Raw genomic sequence first — 11,525 nt, forward strand, 5'->3', positions numbered from 1 at the left:
GAGTCACCTCAGCAACCACAGATGGGGTGGAGAATGCCTGGTTCTGCTTGGCTCAAAATTGCGCAGCTCCTGCCGATTGGCTGTTGCCATGCTCACAGTCTGCCCGTCTAGAAGGTTCTCCACATGTCGGCAATGACTCAGCTATGGACAGCTTACTTATAGGGGAGCAATTTGAGTGATCACGGGGGGACCAGGGTTCGTACCTTTTTGCTCACAGGCTTCATTTAAGGAGTGTGGACCCTATGTGACACAGAGGGTACATCCATGGGTTTGGGTTACCTTAGCAAATTACTGCCCATTGTCTGACCCGTGGTGACTGACCGCTAAGTTTCAAGCTGTTTTATAACTAGTTTAGTAATATTTATCACAATTTAAAAAACAGAATAACTGCATTAAGATATGCAGTCTATTATGGATGAGGTGGCCTGAGATCCAATTGAACACACATCCACCTGAACATTTTTTTCCATATTTGAGTCATATTCAACAACCTTGTTACACTTTTGAGATATTTGGTATTTAATATATTATAAGTTATGAACAGTCTTATTTTCAGAAATGTATATTCAGAGATGTAGAAAATATAACATACAGAGTCTGAACTGTATTCATGCTTTTCGATTGCTATATTACAGTATAATGTATGAAAATCTTTCAAAGCAAGCTACAAAATAGTGGGTAATAAATTGTGATTCCTGCCTTAGGAAGGTTAACAGAAAACTCTCAGACTAAGATTCAAAGCCAGACACTGTACTTCCTGTCTTTTAGATTTTCTAACATGTAAATCAACCATTACAAAGAGGATTAACTATTAGAATTGTATGACTGAAGTCCAACATTCAACCCTGCTCTTTTTTCACTGCCAAAGCAGACCAGGTGTCCAGAATCCTAATGCTTGGCTTTACAGTTGAGGTTTATATGGTCTGCATACTAAGCACAAGTCACCATTGTTTTCTAGCTTTAATTTATTGGTGTCCTTAACAACTGGCTATTTTACTGCTAATTGTGCTTTAAATTGTTAATATAAAATCAAACAGCATTTGGGACTCTAAACATGCACTTTCATGAAGTACAGTTATTTTTAAAAATAAGTTATTTATTTTACTTCACAACTGTTTATTTTAGCAGAGAATTAGATTTATGCTCAGAACCTTCAGGCTTTCTGACAGAAAATTATCTTGTGGTATTTTAGTTATGTTAATGGATTAAGCTTATCATTATTTTCTTAAGAAAGCTTTAGAATATGTACTAGAATTGGAATGATGGTGTAAGAAAGCATTTTCAAAAGCTGCAATAATTGAATCACAGACGTATCTGTGTCATTCCAAAATGAAGCCTCGGGCATTTGAGAATCTCCCTCTTAGCACTTCTTGCAAAACCAGGCCCAAGTATTCTGACAAATTCCATTTTGGAAAATCTGTCTTATCTACCAAAAGTCACCACATGGCTTCAGTTTGTAGTTTAAAGTATATCTTGCCCTGGTGACTGTGGGACAGAGCTGAGGGCTGGCAGGGAACAGAGAGTCCAGTATGCCTGACAGAAGATCTGGATGTTATTCTGGTATAGTCTAGTCCATATCTTCTAAGAAGTAATTTCCACTTTGAGGAAGTGAATTTAAACTACATGGCTTGCCAGATACTTTGGGATCTGTCTTGCTGAAAGACACCATGAAATAATAATAGCTAGCTTGTATCCCTGGGGCTCAGAGCATTTTACAGATCTAGAAAGAGATATCTCTTATTAGACCATTTTTGTAGATAAAAAAACCCTCAGGTTTAAACAGCGTAAGTAATTAAGTGACTTATCCTGGGTCACACTTGGCACCCCTTGCAAGGCTGGAGACAGACACTCAACCTCTCATTTCTATCCTATGCTTCAATAACAAGGCCATTGTTTTTCAGTAAAAACTGAAGGTCATCTTGATCTACACAAAATACAGGGGTTGGCACATAACTCAGAAACAAGATCCACTCTACAGAATACAAGACTGTATGCCTACTCTTCCAGGGCCTGGCTTCATTTTTCCACTTCAAAATACTGTCCAGGCAAAGTTGATGGAGTTTTTGTATTTCTCTGCGTTTACCAAATGTGCAGTTGCCCATGATGAAAGTATCATTTCTAATGTTATGGGACTGCAAGGTCAGAAAAATGTAGCGAGAACTATGGCAGCCGTATAGTCAACTGCTGGTTATGTGTGAGTAGTGATCTGGGTTGCTCTGGACTCAACCTCAAGCAAGGTTGACTCCTTCTGGTATCAGAATGCCAAACAGTTGTGTTTCCATCCTGTGAAATATGGTCTTAAAAGTCTTCATGTTGTCAGCCACAGAATAGCCTGTGATGCTCCTAAAAGCAATGAAGCAGTTTAAAGTGCTTGGAGTAAAAGAATGAACAAAATGAAAATATAAACATAAAATTTAATGTCAAGAAAAAACATACTAAAACCAAATTATATCTCAGACTCACATCATAAAAGTTAAATCCTGGTTGCAAATGCCACTTGTAAAAATATAAATTTGTTATGAAATACTTCAGAAGGATATTTTAATGAAATTTTTTTAAGGAAAAATATTAAACTTGGTTTGAAAATTCCTTATCCACCAAATAATCCATCCATCAAATCCATATCTCTCCAATTTAGAGAGAAGGATGTTGTGGGGGACCATGTCAAAGGCCTTACAGAAGTCCAGATAGATGACATCAGTAGCTCTTCCCTTGTCCACTGATGTAGTCACTGCATCATAGAATGCCACTAGGTTGGTCAGGCAAGACTTAAGACTTACCCTTGGTGAAGCCATGCTGGCTGTCTTGAATCACCTCCCTGTCCTCCATGTGCCTTAACATAGCTTCTAGGAACAAAATCATGAAGCAAGTTCTAATAAATATTATTTTTCACTGTGCACTGGTACATTACAAACAGGCCTGAACAGTAATTCCAGAAAAAGACAATAGCAGAAAGTGTCCTCCTCCTCATCCTCCTCCTCTCTCCCTCCTCCTCTCTCTCCCTCCTCCTCTCTTTCCCTCCTCCTCCTCTCTTCTCAATGGTTGCGATCCCTGGAGGGACTTGCCACCACTCTATGAGCTAAGTATAATTTTGTGTCTTTTGTACTAGTATCGATACTGTTTTTCTTATTTTATTAAATCTGTTTAAATTTCAACCCATGAGTCTCCCTCCTTTTCCCCATTCCCTTCCTTGGTTGGGGAGGGGAGATTGCGTGATAGAACAATTGGTTATTGTTTAGCCCTGGGTGCGGGCTAAAGGGAGACAGTTTATTTGGCGCCCAGAGTAAATAGCTCACCTGGGAGAACTGTGGAATTTTGATCTAAGAGTCTCGGAGGGTTGAAGTATTCACAGATTTGACTGCTTTGGTTACAAGCATTCATTCTGTTGGTGTCAGTAGCAGGGTCACTGGGTGGAATTCTCTGGGGGTTGGTTTTACAGTTGCTTTTGGGGTGATTAATCAAATGTGTGGCTTTGCCGCTATTTGTTACTGGTTTTGTGTGGTTTATCACTTCTGGGTGTGGACTTAGAGGTATCACTCAGCTATGTTGTTTGGCATTAGTTTATGGTATTCTAAATTCTTTTGTAACTGTGACCATTTCTGATTTCTATGGAATTGGAATGGGTGACATGTACTTTCCTTTCCCCTCGAGGCTGATTTCAATGGCTTTTGAGAATTTTGAATACCCTTGGGATGTTTCAACCACCATGCTCATATTATCAGGCCTTTTGAACGTCTTTCAGTCCTTGCTCTCGCTTAGAGTAAAATATGAGTATAAGGGCGGATACAGCATAGCTGCTGCAACCACTGTAATGGGCCCTGCAGCAGCCCTGGCCCCCACACCAGGCACCACAGCAGCTCCAGCCCCTATGACAGACACCGCAGCTGCCCCAGCACCCACAACAGGAACTGCAGATACTCAGACCCTGCCAGTCCCTATGCAGGCATCATGGCTACCCCAGAGGCTATTCAGATTTCTGCACTGGGTCCTGCGATCACCCAACTCCAGGCAGCACTTGCTGTGAGTAGCGAGACTTTGGCAACAAGCGCTGCAGCTAATGCGCCTCCAGCGATGGGTGGTGCAGCTAAATTAGGGATTCAACCAGTGCCATTAACAGTCGCCCCTGTACAGAAGATAAAAAACACAAAAAGAGCAGGTCATGATGGCCTACCAGGGACATCACAGGAGGCCAAGCCAGAGGTAGCAACTCGATCCCTATCCCTGAGTGAGCTGTGAGATATACATAAAGAGTACAGCCGTCATGAAGGCGAGCAACTTGTTACTTGTCTGCTCCGCTGCTGGGATAACGGAGCCAATAGTTTTGAGTTAGAGGACAAAGAAGCCAAGAAGCTGGGACCAATGTCTAGAGAAGTGGGTATTGATAGGAGTTTTGCAAGTGGTGCAGAGCCCCTCATTCTCTGGTGGCAACTCCTGCAAAGCGTAAGGAAAAGATATCCCTTTAAGGATGATGTCATATACCACCCAGGCAAGTGGACAACCATTGAGAGAGGGGTTAAGAATCTGAGGGAAATAGCTGTGTGGGATCTGATTTTTGATGACCTGGATGACCCACAGACACCACTAGATCCAGATGCACTCAGAGTTACCAGACCCATGTGGTGCAAGTGGGTACTGAGCGCGCCAACATTGTATGCCAACACATTAGCATTATTTAGCTGGGCAGATGCCGACGCACCAATGGTAGGTGACATAGATAATCGGATGCAGCAATATGCAGACAATCTCTTTTCCTCCCCACAAGACAGCATCTCCTCTGTGAAAAAAACATCTGACAAATCCACAGAACTGCTTGGTAAGCTGTTGGAAAAATTGTCCCAGATGGAGGACAGACCCTGCTCCCCACCTGCACCGATGAATGTCTCAGCCATCAGGAGACAGCATTCCCCTGCAAGACCTACTCGGCAGAGACGGTACACATCACGAGGCACCCTGTGGTTTTTCCTGTGTGACCATGGAGAAGACATGAGGAAATGGGATGGAAAACCTACCTCGGCTTTACAGACACGCGTACGTGAGTTGCAAGGTGAACCGATTAGGAACGGGGGTTCTTCCAGGGAACTTGTTGCTCCACTTTCCAATGGGAAGCTCTCCAGACAGCATAGATGGGCTTCGGATCCCTATTTACCAGATGTGAATAATAGGGATCAAATCTACGTGAGTTGCTTGAACCAAGATGTCCGTAATGGACACTGTTCAGGATTAGAGGGGCCCTGCCTCCAGCCAGGTGGAGGATAGGGACAACTGTGTGTTTTGGACTGTGTGGATTCGATGGCCTGGCACATGAGAACCACAGCAGTATAAGTCTCTAGTGGACATTGGTGCACAATGCACCATAATGCCATCAAACTATAAAGGGAAAGAATCAATTTGTATCTCTGGTGTGAAAGGGGGCTCCCAAGAGCTGACTGTATTGGAAGCTGAAGTGAGTCTGACTGGGACTGAGTGGCAGAGGCACCCTATTGTAACTGGCCCAGATGCCCCATGCATTCTTGGTATAGATTATCTGAGGACAGGATATTTCAAGGACCCGAGGGAGTATTGGTGAGCATTTGGTGTAGCGGCTGTGGAGATGGAAGTAATTGAACAGCTGTCTACCCTGCCTGGTCTATCAGAGGACCCTTCTATTGTGGGGCTGCTGAGGGTCGAGGAGCAAAAGGTGCCCATTGCTACTACAATGGTCCACCGGCGACAGTATCGTACTAATCAAGACTCCCTGATCCCCATCCATGAGCTGATCCATCAACTGGAGAGCCAAGGAGTGATCAGCAAGACTCGCTCCCCCTTCAACAGTCCCATATGGCCAGTGTGAAAGTCTAATGGGGAGTGGAGACTAACTGTGGACTATCGTGGCCTGAAGGAAGTCATTGCACTGCTGAGTGCTGCTGTACCAGATATGTTAGAACTCCATTACAAACTGGAGTCAAAGGCAGCCAAGTGGTATGCCACGATTGATACTGCAAATGCATTTTTCTGTATTCCCTTGGTAGCAGAGTGTAGGCAACAGTTTGCTTTCACCTGGAGGGGCATCCAGTACACGTGGAATCGACTGCCCCAGGGGTGGAAACATAGTCCCACCATTTGCCATGGACTGGTCCAGACTGCACTGGAGAAGGGTGGAACTCTGGAACACCTGCAGTACATTGATGACATCATTGTATGGGGCAATACAGCAGGAGAAGTTTTTGAGAAAGGGGAAAAAGTCATTCAAATGTGGGAAGCCACACAGATGTGTCCTAGCAATCAAGAGATAAAACATGTCCAGGCTCGAGGAGGGAAGGAATGCAAACAATCCCAGAGAACACAGCAGCAGCAGAAGCAGCAGCAGCAGAACAAGAAGAAGAAGCAGCAGAAGCATCAACCTCCACAGCTACTATGGCAAATTAACAATTCTGATAACAAGGAAGAGGGCGTTATACAAGGCTGCAACGTTCCTCAGCTACTTCATCATACAGCAGGACCCTTCAAGAAGGTGTACAGCAGAAAGATGGATTTGTGTTCCCTCAGAACAAAGCAGGCATAGACTGTGAAAACTAATCAGCACCTGAGCTCCATCCAGCCCGCATGAAAATTGGGAAGCAGTCCACGGCATTCTGGAAGCTGGCTTTGCCATCAAACAAGGTAAGGTATAGAGACCTGCAAAAGAGATCCAGTTATTAGGAATCAAGTGGCGAGATGGCCACCGTCAGATCCCAGTGGATGTGATCAACAAAATAACAGCCATGTCTCTGCCAACTAACATAAAGGAGACCCAAGCTTTCCTAGGCGTAGTAGGCTTCTGGAGGATGCGCATTCCCCATTACAGTCAGATTGTGAGCCCTCTCTATGAAGTAACTCTAAAGAAGAATGACTTTAAATGGGGCCCTGAGCAACAACAGGCTTTTGAGCAAATTAAACAAGAGATAGTCCATGCAGTGGCCCTTGGGCCAGTCTGGATGGGACCAGAAGTAAAGAACGTCCTCTACACCGCAGCCGGGAAGAATGGCCCTACCTGGAGCCTCTGGCAAAAGGCACCAGGGGAGACTCGTGGTCGACCCCTAGGGTTTTGGAGTCGGGGATATAGAGGATCAGAGGACTGTTATACTCCAAGTGAAAAAGAGATAATGGCAGCTGTTTTGCCAATGGATGGGGGTCAGCACAAAGGACACAGACACCAGGTTCAAAAGATAAGAAGATCATAGAACAGATCCTCCTAGAAGCTATGTTAAGGCACATGGAGGACAGGGAAGTGATTTGAGACAGCCAGAATGGCTTCACCAAGGGCAAGTCCTGCCTGACCAACCTAGTGGCCTTGTATGATGGAGCGACTACATCAGTGGTCAAGGGAAGAGCTACAGATGTCATCTATCTGGACTTCTGTAAGGCCTTTGACACGGTTCCCCACAACATCCTTCTCTCTAAATTGGAGAGCTATGGATTTGATGGGTGGACTGTTCGGTGGATAAGGAATTGGCTGGATGGTCACAGCTCAATGTCTGGATGGAGATCAGTGACAAGTGGTGTCCCTCAGGGGTCTGTATTGGGACCAGTACTGTTTAATAACTTCATCAATGACATAGTGGGATTGAGTGCACCCTCAGCAAATTTGCAGATGACACCAAGCTGAGTGGTGTGGTTGACATGCTTGAGGGACGGGATGCCATTCAGAGGGACATGGACAAGCTTGAGAAGTGGGCCCTTGTGAACCTCATGAGGTTCAAAAAGGCCAACTGCAAGGTCCTGCATGTGGAGCAGGGCAACCCCCGGTGTCAATACAGGCTGGGGGATGAAGGGATTGAGTGCAGCCCTGCCGAGAAGGACTTGGGAGTACTGGTGTGTTTTGCCAATAGACGGGGTCAGCACAAAGGGTACAGACACCAGGTTCAAATGATGAGCTTACTTTTTCTTTAGTTTAAAGCAGCAATAGAATAGTAAGGGAAAATAATACAGCAGGAACAAAACAAAGCAAGGTGATGCACCTAATCGTTACTACATAGAATTAAGCATAGTGATTAAGAAAGATTCATCATCAATTGCCTTAATACTTTAACATCATCCAGATCCGCCGTCGCTGGGGAGCCCCTGTTACAGCGAGGTTTTGGAGAGCCTTTCCCGGCAATTGAGAGGTTCTACGCAGTGTGTCCACTCATAGGTGAGTTCTCCAAAGTCGCTGTAAGAAGGTCCAGCTTTCATACTATTGAATAAACAAGCTTACGTAACTTCAAATGCGCAAAAGTCTGGTTTCACACCATTAGAAGCCGCCCAAAGCCTGGCCAGGGCTTAAGGAGGAACTAAGGGAGTGTCTTTATCTATTTGGCTCTGACTACGTGTTCCCAGACAAGGCCGGACACCTGGTTTCCCAGCCTTGACAGCCTGCCTCTAAGCAAGGAAAAAGAGATACGTTCTCATAACATGGATATATTCTCACGACTTTTCATTTTCACTATGGATTATATTTTACCTAAGCTACACCTTTCTTTAATAATCATGCATATTTCACTAATAATCAGATGCTAATATTATATAATGTGTGGTTGGAGGTTCATCTAGAGGTCAGCTCTGGTTCAGGGACTATTGCTCTGGCCTCAGCACTTCAGCAGCCTATGAAGGAGTTCGAGCTACCTCAGAAGAATTGGTACTGAGGCAGAGTTCCTCCTGGTGCCCCGATTGCCAGCATTGAACTGGATGTTTAAAGGGAAGACCCCCTCTACACATCATGCAACTGATGCCACGTGGAGTAAGTGGGTTGCATTGATGACTCAGCGGGCCTGAACAGGGAACCTCAATAGCCCAGGAATTCTGGAAGTAATCATGGACTGGTCCGAAAGCAAAGATTGTGGAATGTCGCCAGATGAGGAGGTGATGCGCGCTGAAGAGGCCCCACCATACAATAAACTATCAGAGAATGAGAAGCACCATGCCTTATTCGCTGATGGATCTTCTTGTATTGTAGGTAAACAGCGAAAGTGGAAAGCTGCTGTGTGGAGTCCTACACGACAAGTGGCAGAAGCAGCTGAGGGAGACGGTGAGTCGAGTCAGTTTACAGAAGTAAAAGCCATCCAGCTGGCTCTAGATATTGCTGAGTGAGAAAAATGGCCAGTATTCCACCTGTATACTGCCTCATGGATGGTAGCAAATGCCCTGTGGGGATGTCTGAAGCAATGGAAGAAAAACAACTGGCAGTGCAGAGGCAAACCCATCTGGGCAGCCAAATTGTGGCAGGATATTGCTGACCGATGAGAGAAGCTGGTTGTGTAAGTATGTCACATAGATGCCCACGTCCCCAAGAGTCGAGCCACTGAGGAACAACAAAACAACCAGCAGGTGGATCAAGCTGCTAAGATCAAAGTGTCTCAAGTAGATCTGGACTGGCAGAATAAAGGTGAATTATTTTTAGCTTGGTGGGCTCATAACACGTTGGGCCATCAAGGCAGAGATGCCACATATAGATGGCCCGTGACCGAAGGGTGGATTTGACCATGGACCCTATCGCACAGGTCATCCACGAATGTGAAACTTGTGCTGCAATTAAAGAAGCCAAATGACTAAAACCCCTGTGGTATGGAGGACGATGGCTGAAATATAAGTATGGAGAGGCCTGGCAGATTGATTACATCTCACTTCCATGAATCCGGGAAGGCAAGCGCTATGTGCTCACAACGGTGGAAGCAAGTACCGGCTGGTTGGAAACATACCCTGTGCCTCATGCCACTGCCTGTAACACTATTATGGGCCTTGAAAAGCAGATTTTGTGGCGACATGGCACTCTGGAAAGAATCGAGTCAGACAAGGGGACTCACTTCTGAAATAGCCTCATAGACACCTGGGCTAAAGAGTATGGTATTAAATGGATTTATCACATCCCCTACCATGCACCAGCTGCTGGGAAAGTTGAATGCTGCAATGGACTGTTGAAGACTACACTGAAAGCAATGGGTGCTGGGAGTTTCAAAAACTGGGATGAACACTTAGCAAAGGCCACCTGATTAGTTAATACCTGGGGATCTGTCAATCGGGTTGGCCCTGCTCAGTCTGAACTGTTGTTCACTGTAGAGGGGGGTAAAGTCCCTGTGGTTCATGCAAGGAATATGTTGGGGAAAAGAGTTTGGATTACTCCTGCCTTGAGCAAAGGCAAACCCACTTGTGGAATTGCTTTTGCTCAAGGACCTGGGTGTACCTGGTGGATGATGCAGGAGGATGGGGAAGTTAAATGTGTACCCCAAGGAGATTTGATTTTGGATGAGAATAGCCAATAACTTGAACTTTATGATGCTACTTGTTATAGGATACTGCTTGTCATCATTTCTCTAGTTACTTATCACAGTAAGAATCACCCCAGACTGTGAACACGGACTGCACCAGATATACCAGCTGCAAGCTCCAGATGCAACACATCATCCTGCTGTGCCCAACTTCACCAGTGCATCACACTGTATTGAGGCCTAGTCCTGATCTGCTGACTGAGTGAATCCCACATCATTTTTTCCTGCCCTGAGAGACTATTATATGAGAAATGGAACCCATGGTTTTGGACTAAATTAATTTAATCAACCTCTTAGAGAGATAGCCCATAGAGTAAGGGAATGGTATCTGTGTGTGTATATATATATATATGTCAAGAGATGGGTAGAATAGTAGTGACTTGGATGTGTTGTAAATGATATAGAATAAGGGGTGGAATCCTGTCCTGGTTTTGCAGGGATAAAATTTATAGAATCAATTTTCTGTTACATTTTGTTTCAGTTTGTGGCCAGCTGTGGTATGGTGATCAAGGCCATTAGCAGTGAAAGCCAGGGCAGCTGACCCAGGCTGGCCCACAGGTGTATTCTATAACATTAATGTCATGTTCACTATAAATGGGAAAGGTTGCTGGAGATGGGGGGTGGTGCTCCCATTTGCCCTGAGGGACTTGTCACTACTCTATGGGCTAAGCATAATTTTGTGTCTTTTGTGCTAGTATTGATATTGGGTTTTGTTATTTTATTAAACCTGTTTAAATTTCAACCCACGAGTCTCCCTCCTTTTCCCAGTTCCCTTTCTTAGTTGGGGAGGGGAGATTGGGTGATAGAACAACTGATTATTTTTTAGCCCTGGGTGCAGGCTAAATGGAGATAGTCACATAATTCATTTGTTTACAATTACTATGGCAGTGATGACTGCTATGGCAACTCTTAATAAACTGTCACTAGAAAAGAGAAGAGAAAAAAGAAATCAAAGAAAATACATCTTGCACTAAACTGCAGAAAGGTAAAATATTTTGATCTTCAGTTCACTTGCTGCAGGACCAGACTCTGTTCCCCTTTCTCACTCAGTGAGTTAAGGCACAGGACTGATTATGGAGAAAAAAGCTAGCAGAAAGAATCAGACTATCAGAATTTACCTCATTAGCTTAAGTTACCCATGTCTGAAGAGCTCTTTTCAACTCTCACTATACTGTTGACTGAAAAAATTTCTTTTAATAGACCTTAGTTTTAAATCAGCCATTATCACTGTTTTTGCAAGTTACATGGATCGTACAAGTACATAAG

Source organism: Nyctibius grandis, chromosome W (genome assembly GCF_013368605.1).
Source record: "Nyctibius grandis isolate bNycGra1 chromosome W, bNycGra1.pri, whole genome shotgun sequence".
NCBI lineage: Eukaryota > Metazoa > Chordata > Aves > Nyctibiiformes > Nyctibiidae > Nyctibius > Nyctibius grandis.